Source organism: Mustela putorius, unplaced genomic scaffold (genome assembly GCF_011764305.1).
Source record: "Mustela putorius furo isolate JIRA1106 unplaced genomic scaffold, ASM1176430v1.1 tig00000228_pilon_pilon_pilon, whole genome shotgun sequence".
NCBI lineage: Eukaryota > Metazoa > Chordata > Mammalia > Carnivora > Mustelidae > Mustela > Mustela putorius.
This window is the reverse complement of record NW_025421322.1, coordinates 39,025,069-39,037,211: the sequence shown is the minus strand read 5'-3', so window position 1 is coordinate 39,037,211 and position 12,143 is coordinate 39,025,069. Positions and strand designations below refer to the sequence as shown.

The 12,143-nt window shown below is 59.2% G+C and overlaps 1 protein-coding gene and 1 long non-coding RNA gene across 2 annotated transcripts in view; one reads left to right on the top strand and one right to left on the bottom strand.

Moving 5' to 3' along the window:
* Nucleotides 1–5,785: 5,785 nt before the first annotated feature.
* LOC101686139 lies at nt 5,786–10,144 on the bottom strand. The gene is made up of 3 exons (XR_198825.3): nt 9,958–10,144; nt 7,911–8,071; nt 5,786–7,126 (listed from the first exon to the last, which is right to left on the bottom strand). It is a non-coding gene; the product is annotated as an uncharacterized LOC101686139 (long non-coding RNA).
* The window catches only part of SLC45A4 (solute carrier family 45 member 4), a 71,320-nt gene continuing 68,522 nt past the window's right edge, over nt 9,346–12,143 (top strand). Inside the window, exon 1 of the mRNA XM_045078197.1 lies at nt 9,346–9,386. The gene's annotated coding sequence lies outside the window, so the exon portion shown is untranslated. The remainder of the gene's footprint in view (nt 9,387–12,143) is intronic.

Here is a 12,143-nt window from a genome sequence, read left to right as displayed (position 1 = left end):
AGTGACCGGGCCACAACAAGGCTTCACTGGATGAACGAAGGCTGACTCCCCCCTGCCACGCTTTCCTGGGCTTCTCACCAGAACCCGGCAGTGAGGTCCTAGCACCCCATTTCAAAGGTGGGAAAACTGAGGCTTAAGGAGGCTTAGACACGCTGTCACGGCTAGTAATGGCTCTGCTCCCTCTCAGAGGGACCCAGGCAGCCCGCAGACAATCCGTACAACTTGCTGAATGAACGGCCAAGTGAACGCACGCACGGGGCTATGAACAGACAGGAGCGGAGCAGAACCAGGGAGCTGCCCGTGTGAGTGTCTAGAGGGTGTGCTATTCTCTGCATGGCCTGGGGAAGGGGCCACCTCCTCTAATGCGCCCGACCCCTGCACCCCGGAAAAGGGGCATCTGCAGGGCCAGGACCTTGGCCCGCAGCTCCTACCTTCCCTCACTCACTGCTCCTTCCTGCATTGTGTCCGGTGTGAGTGTGCACGGGACTCAGCCCGGGGAACCCGTGCCCCAGAGGCCATCCTGTGTGGCTGAGAGGGTTGCAGGATTAGAGGCTGGGGCCAGCGCAAGGGCCCAGCAGGCAGGCCCGGGGGGAGCTGTGGGGGCCCCTCTGTGTTTCGGGGGTGAAGGACAGAGGGGCAATGTCCAGCCCCCGGTGGGAGACCGGGCTGGCTTCCGGGATGGACATCGTTGGGGTTGTCCCCTCTCCTCCTTCAGGTTTCTCCAAGTCCCCTTTGCAAGTGATCTTGCCTGACACCCCCCCCCACGGCTCCCCAACCCAGCACTTCTCCCCACTTCCTGCTCTGCACAGACTCCATCACCACCTTACTTACCAGCTGACTTGCCGTCTGTCTGCCCTCTCGCGAGGATGCAGCTTGCAGGAGAGGGGGCTGCATTCGTCTGTCTTCCCGGCATCTGTGACAGTGGCTGGCACGGAGCAGGTGCTCAGTCAAGGGTTCCTGAGTGAATAACTGAATGGAAACACAGGGCGGTTCTTGGCACCCAGGAAGTTATCAGTGTTAGCTCTTGGTGACTCTGCACGCCCATCAGAGCCCACATCCTCTCTTGCCTCTGGGGTCCCCATCTGTAAAATGGGGAGGAAACCATCTGACCCCACAAGATTCCTGTGAGGTTCAGGGAGATATGGACAGGAAAATACCTTGTAAAGTGTTGATTGCTCTGTACAGGGTGATTCAAGGCACAATTGAAGGCCAGCTTTATTTTTGGTATGTGCTGGGGGAGGCAGGAATTACCTTGCACTTGTGTGGTCTAGAAGGGCTTCCTGGAGGAGGTGCCCCTGGGACAGGAAGACCAGCGGAGGGGAAATGCACTGCTGGCAAGAGGAACAGTGTGAGCAAAGGCAGGAGGACAGAGGGTTGACCCAGAGGGCAGTGGCAGTGGGCTGGGGGGGCAGTTGGCCATCCAAGCAGAGTGCCAGTGGGAGTTCGGAGTCCTGAGTTCTGAGTGCCAGTGGGAGTTCGGAGTTCTGAGCACCCCAGAGGCCCACTCTGCCCTTATTGACGTCAGCAGGTGGGGCCTGGGCCTCGGGCCATGGGTGGGGTGGCCCCACGCATCACCTGCCTTCACTCTTCATTCTGAGAAGTTCTGCTAGACACCCCACCCTGCACCTGCCAGGGCAGCTGGCTCCCTGCCTCCCCTTCAGGTCACCCTGGTCATTCGGTTCCCAGCTGGGCTGCAGGGAGCCTGGCCCTCCCTCCCCCACCATCTGGGCACGTACCCTCACAACGCACAGCAGATGCCCCCACTCATCCCCACTCTGACGGTCCAGGAGCTCCTCGCAAGCCCTTGACCTTGGACAGAGGGCACAAGGATGCAGAGCCAGACAGCCTGGGTTCAAATCCCGACTGGGCTACTTACCTGCTACCTTGCCACCTTCTGTCCCTGTGCCTCAGCTCCCTCTTCTAGCAGAAGTGCGCTCAAGTGCTGTGGGCGGGGCTCAGTCGGTGTGCAGTCCCTCTGGGAGCCTGTCCATTATGCCCCCAAGCATTTGAGTCAAGCCAGACCAGCATTAGCCTGAACTCATGCGCCCATTTTTCAGATGAGGCAACCAAGGCACGGAGAAGCAAAGGGACTCACTGACAGCCAGCTGCATAAGTTTTAGGCCCTTTTGAGGGAGGGGGCTGTGTGCAGCCCGCAAGGAAGGAGTGAAGCTGGGTCTTTAACCCAAGCAGGCTGATGCCCACCTGTGCCCAATCCGGGACTTCTAGGTCCCCTTTATTTTTATTTTATTTATTTATTTTTTAAAGATTTTATTTATTTGACAGACAGAGATCACAAGTAGGCAGAGAGGCAGGCAGAGAGAGAGGAGGAAGCAGGCTCCCCGCAGAGCAGGGAGCCCGATGTGGGACTTAATCCCAGGACCCTGAGATCATGACCTGAGCCGAAGGCAGTGGCCCAACTCACTGAGCCACCCAGGCGCCCCTCTAGGTCCCCTTTAAAGAAGGCCTGTTGGGGCGCCTGGGGTGGCTCAGTGGGTTAAGCCTCTGCCTTCGGCTCAGGTCATGATCCCAGGATCCTGGAATCCAGCCCCGCATCGGACTCTCCGCTCAGCGGGGAGCCTGCTTCCCCCTCTCTCTCTGCCTGCCTCTCTGCCTGCTTGTGATCTCTCTCTCTCTGTCAAATAAATAAATAAAATAAAATAAAAAGAAGAAGAAAAAGGCCTGTTGGCACTGGTGCCCCTTTCTCGAGCAACTGCAGGTCCCACAGGGACTTAGGAAGAAGCCCCGACCACCCGTTCTGCCTCAAGCCCAGGCCAAGAAGGGATCAAGAGACGGGTGTTCCAGCCATGGTGTCATGGTGTATGTGTGTGTTTATTTTGTGCGCGTGCACGCACCTGTGCATGGCCCTGTGTGTGCCTGCTCTCAGGCTTTGTGAACTGCAGTAGTGTTCTACCGTCCCCAAGTTCTCCGCCAACTCCTGCTGCATTTATTTACCCTACAGTTTGGTTGTGGGACATAAGACAACTACAGGAAAAGGCAGAGCACAGAAACTTCACCTGGACCTGCTCCCCAGACCCCAGGACGGGGCAGGGGAGGGGTTCTGCTTCCCTTTCAGCCCACCTCCTCCGCAGGAGGCCTTCCTTTGCCCCCCTCACTCCTCTGCTCCCGAGAAAGCCAGCCAGGACTTTTCTAGTACCTGCTGCTCAGAAAGCCCCCCCCCCTCCATTCTGGGTGAAAGCGGCCTCTCTCTCTCAGGGAAACCCTCCAGGTCTGCTCAGGCTGAGAAGGTAAGGGCTGTGCTGGGGGCCAGAGCTGGTGTCCCCTGTGTCGCAGGCACTCACGGAGTACAGCCTCCATTCCTGCGTGGGCTCTGTGCCTTTCCTCATGCTCGACACCACCGCCCTGTCCCCCAGTCCTCCAGGCACAGATGTCCTGTCCACCACACAGATAAGGAAAGGAAGGCTGGCGGGCGGTGGGGGGGGGGGGGCTCACCCAGGACACAGCAGCAGTAGAATGGCCTAGAAGCCTAAACCTCTTCCGAAGGTGCACTGTGGCCCCAGGTGACCATATGACCCTAGGTGGACATATGACCCTGGGAAGCCTATGACCAGAGAGCTACAGGACTCCTGGCAGTTGTATCATCCCAAGAAGTCCTGTGACTACAGGAAGACATATAACCCCAAGAAACCATATCACCTTGGAAAACTGTATGACCCCAAACAGGCATGTGACCGACCCCACGAAGCTATATGACTCCAAGTGGCTTATGGCCCTGGGAAGCTATATGACCTTGAGTGTCCATATGAACTCTGGCGGCTGTACGACCTGGACAGCTAGATGACCTGGAGTGACGATGTGTCCCCAGATAGCTTTATGATTCTGAGAAGCCATATGACCCCGGGGCACTTCCAAGCCCCAGGAAGCCTGTTGCTCTCTTGCCAATCCCAGCGCCTGGAGGTCCTGCCACAGCTTCGTCCCCCGGAACTGAGGTTACTCTGAAGGTCACTCACTGCTCAGGAGGCCTGGGCAGTCATTGTTCTCTCAAACCTCGAGTCCTATTGTGGGCAACGGGGGAGCCTGGCTTTGCTCTAAGACCTGGGACCCGTAGGGTGTGGGCCCACCTGCCCCACATCTCAGGAGGCCTGCACCCCACGCTCACTCTGCGAGGGCCCAGCCTCTCCATTGTGCCTTGGGACTCACAGAGATTAGGCATTTCCCCCTGGGTCACACAGCAGGAAGTGGCTGGAGCTCCAGTTCTGCCCGGGGGCCTCTGCTCATCTCCATCACACCTAAACTCACTCCCTCTGCCTGCCCCCACCCCTTTCTCAAAGAAATAGATTTAAAAAAATGGAGAACGCGTTATTGCTTACAAATGAAGGACAGGGGTGCCTGGGGGGCTCAGTGGGTCAAGCCTCTGCCTTCGGTTCAGGTCATGATCCCATGGTCCTGGGATCGCGCCCCACATCGGGCTCTCTGCTCAGCAGGGAGCCTGCTTCCCCCTCTCTCTCTCTGCCTGCCTCTCTGCCTACTTGTGATCTCTCTGTCAAATAAATAATCTTAAAAAACAAAAAACGAAAAACAAAAAAAAGCAAAAAAACCCCAGAACATGTTATTGCTTAAAAATGAAGGACAGTTTTGCAAATGATCATCCACTGAGGGCCACAGCCTTGGCTTGTAGCCCCTTCTCTCCGTGGGCCCCCCTGGGTTCACCCCCAGTGTACAGCCTACAGCCTCTGCTGATGGCAAGGTTCCAACCAGGGCCTGTGACCAGCCCCATCCCCGCCCCAGAACCTGTCGGCTGATTGCCCCTCCACTTCCCCAACCTTGACCTGCCCCAAATCCTGCCCCTCCCAGGCCAGCACGCCCAACCTCTCTGCCTCCAGGCACCAGAGTCAGGGGCCTCATGCCTTCTGCAGGTGTCCTCGACCTGACCTGGTGGGATCACATGATGGGGAGGACAGCTCTCGACCCACAGAGGCACGGCACGGCAGGGGATACACGGGATGCTGGGTCTGCCTTCAGCAAGTGCCCAGTGAAGGTTGGTTCACGTAGTTTCCGGAGTCTGTGGACCCTTCAGTGCCTCTCTGTGGGTCCTCACTAAGAGATTCCTTTTCTCTTTCTTTCTCTCCCCTTTACCTGCAAACATGTCCGCAGCCCCACTGTGGGCAGCCTCTGGGATGCAGCCACGAACCTGACCTGGTTACCAGCCCCTTGGACAGAGCTTGCAGAACACTTGAGAGACAGACATGCCCAGTTACAGCTGGGAATGATCTGTGAAGGGGCTGAGGAAGTCAGAGCTCATGGAAGGGATCCACTCTCTCTGGTGAGGCAGGACATCGAGAGGGCTTCCTTGAGGAGGGGAAATTCCTGGACAGTCTCTGGAAATGGTCAAGGTTGCAGTTTTATTAGATCTTAGGCCCTGCAGATCCATGGACAAGAAGGACACAGCGCTGCTGCAAGGGGTCCCAGTTGAGGCGGGGAGAAGGCAAGGTTGCATGAGCAGTGATGAGACATTGTCAGACCCTCCCAGTTTCCCAGGACGCAGCCCGGGGCTCGTGGGTCCCTCCAAGTGTCCCAGGGGGTCAATGTGCTTACAATGAGGATATAGGATGGGCTCCATAATTTGTTAGAAATTATGAAGGTTTTTTTTAAAGATTTTATTGATTTATTTGACAGAGATCACAAGAAGGCAGAGAGGCAGGCAGAGAGAGAGAGAGGAGGAAGCAGGCTCCCCGCTAAGTAGAGAGCCGGACGCGGGGCTCCATCCCAGGACCCTGGAATCATGACCGGAGCCAAAGGCAGAGGCTTCAACCCGCCAAGCCACCCAGGCGCCCCTTATGAAGATTTTTTTTTTTTAAGATTTATTTATTTCAGAAAAAGAGACAGAAAGGGAGAATGCTTGAGCCCGGGTGGGTGTGGGGAGTGAAGGGCAGAGGGAGAGGGGAAGCGACTCCGTACTGAGGGGAGCCCCGCTGGGGGTGGGGGTGCGGGTGTCCATCCCACAGATCACAGCCTGAGCCAAAACCAAGAGTTGGACACTTAACCAGTCAGCCCCCCCAGGCGCCCCAGAAATGATTAAGAATTTCAAGCTACTCACTGCAGAGCTGTCAACCAGGCATAGAGTGTTTCTGAGGTCGCACACCTGTGACAGGTAAGTGCCCAGGCACGTCCTGCTCTGGGGCCAGGTCTTTCTGACTCTGGGGCAACAGGCTTCTCATATGTCCAGCTCCCTCCTCACAGCACTGGGGGCCTGTTATTTAAGGAGGGCCTGAGGGGGAGCCTTGTGAGTTTGTAGCCCCCCCACCCCCGGGTGGTTGGACAGTGGGGTCACAAGCGACAGGCTCACCTTACCCTCTGTCTTAATCTGCTCAGGCTGCTGTAACGGGAATAAGGCAGACTGGGCAGCTCAAGCACCCAGTACTCATTTCTCACAGTTCTGGACACCAGGAAATCTGAGACCCGGACACCAACATGGCTGGGCTCTGGGGAGGGCCTCCTCCTACGGCCTTCCTCGGCGCAGGCATGCAAGAAGAGAAGAAAGGAGCTTTCTGGTGCCCTCTTCTTATGAGGGCACTCATCCATCGGTAGGACTCCACCCTACCAATCACCCCCAAAGAGTCCCCCAGTGTCATCCCGCTGGGGGTGGAGAGTCAACCTGACAAACACACATTCTGCGACCCCCTGCTTGCTGCGGGCAGCTGGACCAGGCCCCAGGGGGCTAGGCTGGAATGGAGGCAGGAAGTGCGGCCCCGCCCCTACTCCTGCTCTGAATGGACAGAGAGCAAGGTTACCGGCGCAAAGGCGCTCGGGCAGCTGCACCTGTTCTTGCACATGCGCAGTAACCTTGCTCTCTGTCCGTTCTCTGTGCCCAACTCCACACCGTAGAAGTCAATTAATCTGACGTTTAAATTTTATTCACAAGAAACTTTACGCATACGCTTTTATGCGTGCGTTCATTTGTCTTTTCAGAAACACTGATGCGGGACCTACTATGAGCAGGTCCTATGCTGGGCTCCCCGGCTGCGGGCCTAGCAGGCATTCCTTTCTCAGAGGCGCTTCCCATTCTGCTACAGGATCCTCCAGGAGGGACAGCGGATCTTGCTGCCGGCTCCAGTACCCTGCATCTGGCTGAGTACGTGCCATACGGTAGGCGCTCAGTAGCTGGTTACTGAAAGGATGAAAATAGATTTTGATAAGTTGCAGCATTCGGAGTGTCGTGAATAATTAAAGTTATTAAGTCCTTACTCTGTGCTCCTTACTGTATCAAGTTTTTGAATAAAGCATTATTTAACCCCCATGACAGCTTGGGGGGTAGGTGTTATTAGAAGGCTCATTGACAGAGGAAGGCTCTGAAAGATTAAGAAAGGTGTCCAAGGGGGCGCCTGGGTGGCTCAGTGGGTTAAAGCCTCTGCCTTCCGCTCAGGTCATGATCCCAGGGTCCTGGGATCGAGCCCCGCATCGGGCTCTCTGCTCTGCAGGGAGCCTGCTTCCTCCTCTCTCTCTCTCTACCTGCCTCTCTGCCTACTTGTGATCTCTGTCTGTCAAATGGATAGATGAAATCTTTAAAAAAAAAAAAAAAGAAAGGTGCCCAAGGTCGCAGCATCTCTGGGATCACCTCTGCCTCCATCTTCTGGCCAGAGGAGCCAGAAACCCAACAGAGGAGGGAGACAGACAGTTGTGAGGAACCCACGATGAGCGGGGGGACCCCTTCGGGCTTTTTAGGTACTCGCCGCTGATGTTCTTATTAACCCTTCACTGAAGCATGACATACACACCTGTGTAACCCAGATCAAGACATGGAAACTTACCAGCATCCCAAATACTCTCTTGGCTTCCCCCGTGTGGCTCTGGCATCCCTCCCTCTAATGCTAACCGCTATCCTGACTTTTATATATACTTTACCACTTTATACCCACGGAACCCTATATGCTTTGAAGTCTGGCTTTTCTTACCCCCAAATCATGCGTGAGTCATCATGTTATGTGTGGCTGTGCACTATTCGTAGCAGCGCTGTCATTCCACTGCACCGCCCGGAGAATGCTGTCGGTGTATCTGTTCTACGGCTGAGGGGCATTTGGGTGCTTCCCAGGTGTGGTTATTACAAACAGGGCTGCTGTGAAGACAAAGACGATCGCATAAGGTATGCGTCTAGGAGGGGACTGCGAGGTCGTAGGGTTTGCAGGGCAAGCCCTTGGAAAGGGACTTCCAGGGGCTGCACCATTCTGCACCCCCAGGAGCCGCGGGAGAGAGTTCCAGTTGCTCCACGTCCACACCAACACTTGCTGCTGTCGGATTTTCCCATCCTAACTGCTCCGGAGGCCGCGCGGCGCACCTTTCCTTCCTAATCCCCTCCAGCGGCCCCACGAGAGGGGCTGAGGATCTCTGCGCTGCAGATGAGGACGCCCAGCTCTGCGAGGCGAAGCGGTTTGCTCACAGCCCCTTCCACCCCGGCGAGGGCACGCGACTGTCTGACCTCAGCCCGTCAGGTCATCCCTTTCTCCGGCGGGCTGCGTCCCGCAACCTGGCGTCCCTGGGCTCCGGCGTGGGGAGGCGGCCCATCCTTGGGACCGCAGCCCGTCTGCCTGAGGGGTGCTACGGGACCGGGGTCCCGGGCTGGCATGGGTCCCGCCCAGCTACCCAGAGGGGGCGCAGAGGACTGGCGGATGGACCACGGCGACCCATGGGGCTCAAGGAGGGGAGACCCAGAGGCGAGGCGGGGAAGGCGTCCTCTGCAGCACCTGGGGGCGGAGCCCACCCTGCTCCGAGCGGCCGGGGCCGGGTTGGGGGGGGGGTGGGGGGGAGGAGAACGCTCCTAGAGGGGATTGGCTGGTGGGGGCCCCGCTGCGTTCGGAGGGAATTGGGCAGGGGGAGGGCAGGGGGAGAGCAGGGGAGGGGCGGGGGCTCCAGCGCGCGGAAGCCGGGGCTGGGGGCACGCGGGACGCCCCTCCCCGGAGGAGGGAGGTGGGACGCGACAAGGGGCGGGGCCGGTCGGGGCGGGGCCTGGGGCGGCGGGGCGGGGAGACTCGGTGGGCGGGGCGCACGGAGGCCAATGGGCGCGCGCGAAGCCAGCCCCGCCCCGGCCTCCCGCGGCGGCTGCTGCATAGTCATGAGCGCAGGCCGGCGCTGCGTCAGCGGAAGCGGCGCGCGGCGGCTGTTTCCGACCCGATAAAGCGGCGTTGTCCCCGCGCGCCGGCCGCAGCCTCGCAGCGCCCCGTCCGCGCCCGCGTCGCTCGCTGACTGACCGCCCGGCCGGCCGGCCGAGAGCAGCCGCCGCCGGGCCCCGCCGCTGCCCTTGCCGCCGCCGCCCTTGCCGCCGCCGCCGCCCCCCAGCGCCCGGGGCCCCGCGCCCCCGCCGCCTCCGCCCGGCCCGGCCCGGCCCGGCCGCCCCGCCGCGCCGCCGCCCCCGCGGCCCCGGCCGGAGGAGACAGGTGAGCGGCCGCCTCGCCCGCCCGGCCCCAGGCCCCGCACCTGGACGCCGGCACCTGCAGCTTCCCGCCTCCCCAGCCCACCTCCGCGCGGCCCGGCCTCGAGCTCTTGGCCCCGCTCCCGGCCCGCCCGGGCATCTGGTCCCCAGGGAGGAGGCCACCGCCCCCCCCCGCCCCGACTGCCCCCCCGCCCGGCCGGGGCGACTCCCGCCGGAGCTCGCCCCCCAGCCTCGGCCTCCCTCCTCCTCTCCCCGGGCTGCACCTGCCCCTCGCCGCCCCCGCGCAGGAAGCCCGCGGGAGCATCCCGGGCCCCCTCCCCGCCGTGTGCACCTTCCCGCGGATCCGGCCCCCTTCGGTCGCGCGGCGTCCCCCACCGCGTTTCCTCCGGTTTCTCTACGCAGAGCGGAATCTGGGGCCTCGCCCCCTTGGCTCCGACCCCGTCCTGCCTCCGCGGCCTGACATCCATCTCCCAACTTCGGAGAGTCCAGCCCTTGGCAGTCCCCTGCGCCTGCCTTCACCCCACCCCTGCCCCTGCGCACACACGCGCTCCGCACGCCCATCCAGTGTCCCACACCTCGGGCTCCAAGCTGCCCCCTGGACTGTGCCCTTGCTTGTGTCTTAAGTGCTTGTCCTTCGGTCTGTCCCTTGGAAGACACCTTTATTTCCCGTGTCCTGGCTTGTCCCTGGAGGAGAGGGGCCAGTGCATCTCTGCAGCCGGTCCGGAGCCCCTGCCCTGCACATTTCTCTGCATCTCAGCACCGCTTCCCTTTTCCCGAGTAGCTCCTCCTCCTGGAGCTCTTGAATTTAACCCATTCCTCCCCAAGGTGTGTTGCTTCTGATTCGGTTATTGGGGAGCACTTTGCAGCTGAGGGCATTTCCAGGGGAGCTATATCAAAACGGGGGCAGGGAGGGAGGTTTGGGAAAAGCCCAGCCTCTTGGTTAGGTATCTAATGATTCTAGAAGGTGGTGGGGTGGGGGGAGGGGAAGGGGCACTTGATCTGGAAAGTGTGAGATTGTTGTTTTTCCAAGGGGGGCTCTGAAGGGTCAGACTGAGCCCCCCAGCCCCATTGGGTACCTCAGCTAACTCCAGCAAAAGGGGCCTTGGAGCTCGCGGGTGTTGGGGCATCTTAGCCCTAGGTCCTGGGAAGGGAGGGTTTGGAAGATGAGTGACTGAAGCAGTTGTGGTGGCATCAAATGCTTGTCAGAATCAAAGCGTGTTTCTGCTGGGGAGACCCAGGTTGGATCTTGGCGGTGCTCTGTGTGTGTGTCTTGCATTTTCTTTCACTACGACCACCTCACACCGCTCTCCAGCTCGGACAGACAGGTAGGGCACGGGGGGGGGGGCAGCGGTCTTCTCTGTTACTTTGTGTTTGAAAAAAAAAAGGGGAAGGGGATAAAAAGCTGGAGGGCTAGTGTATTGATTAAGTGTAATGAATGGTTGGCTATCAGAAACCGTAATCCCTAATCTCCTTTTAAAAACGGGAGTAATTTCCTTGCCCTTTTGCTAGATTGGAATTAAGTATTAAAAGAGAGAGTTTATTTAAGGCTTGGGAGAGATTTTGCAGAATCTACCTGAAGTTGAGTAGTGGCAGCATTCGCAGCCCGCACCTCTGCAGGCCCCTAGGTGGAAAGACCCAGGCTTGATGAGGATCGCAAGTGCTCTCCAATGAGAGGGTGGGGAAATAGATTGTCTGAAAAATCTGGAATATCAGTCCCAGCCAGGCTAATTGTTTTTATGGGCAGCAGCTGTAAAGGACTGAGGTGGACCTTTTGAGATGCATTTGAAATGCATATTAGGTCTTTAGTGGTTTTTTATTTTGTGTCCCAGGTGCCCCCCAGGGGAGGCTGCCCAGCCGCTCTGGGGCAGGGGCGGGGGTGGGGGTGGGGGTGGGAGCCTTGAGCGAGTGGCCTGCTTCCTCTGCTGTAAGTAGTGTTGCAGGTCGGTTGGTCCCCGTCGTGGAGGGGCGGGCAGCAGAGCAGGGATTGGACTGGGTGAGCTCCAAGGTGGCGTGCAGCTTTTAACATCCTGGGGCTGTGTCTGGTCTCCAACTTTGCTTATTGGAGAGGAGGGGAGCTGCGAAGGGGGGGGAGGAGTCTGGGGAAGGGGCCCAGCTCTCTTGGAGCCAGGAGGTCCCGCCCTGCAGGTCTGCAGAGGGGGAGGGGCTGCAGCAATGGCAGCTCCCCCGTCCCCCAGGGAGGAAAGGAGTCCCGAGAAGGTATTTTGGCCAGTGATTAGGTCGCTTGACGTTGGACTGGTTTTATCTGCGTCGTCAGAGGCGTGGTGGGGAGCAGAGCTGAGTGGGGTCTGGGCGCTGCTGTTACTTCCCGACAGTGCTGCCTGTTTGTCCCTATCACTCGTCTGCACCCTGGGCTGTCTGCCTTCTTCCTCTCCCACGAGCCCCCGGAGCCCAGCCCTGTGCAGCAGTTAGGGGTGGTTCGAGACGAGCAGCCTCACGGCCTGGCACGGAGTGAGGGCGGCTGGCTAGCGCCGTAGGTGGCCAACAACCCCAAATTGCCCGTACCCTCCTCGGGAACACCCCTGGCAGAGCCCTGTCTGTAATTTGTGGAGCTGGAATGCGCTAGAAGCCGTGTTCCCGGGGAGGCTGCCACTGCACAGTTGTTGCCTCTGGCTACCTGGGTTGCTCGGTCACAGCACCGGTGGATGGAGGTGCACTCGGTGAAACCCCACCGAGAAGGGCTGCTTCCACTCCCCAGTCAGGAACACTAGCGTTTCAGCTGTGCGGAGTGGAGATCTGACCG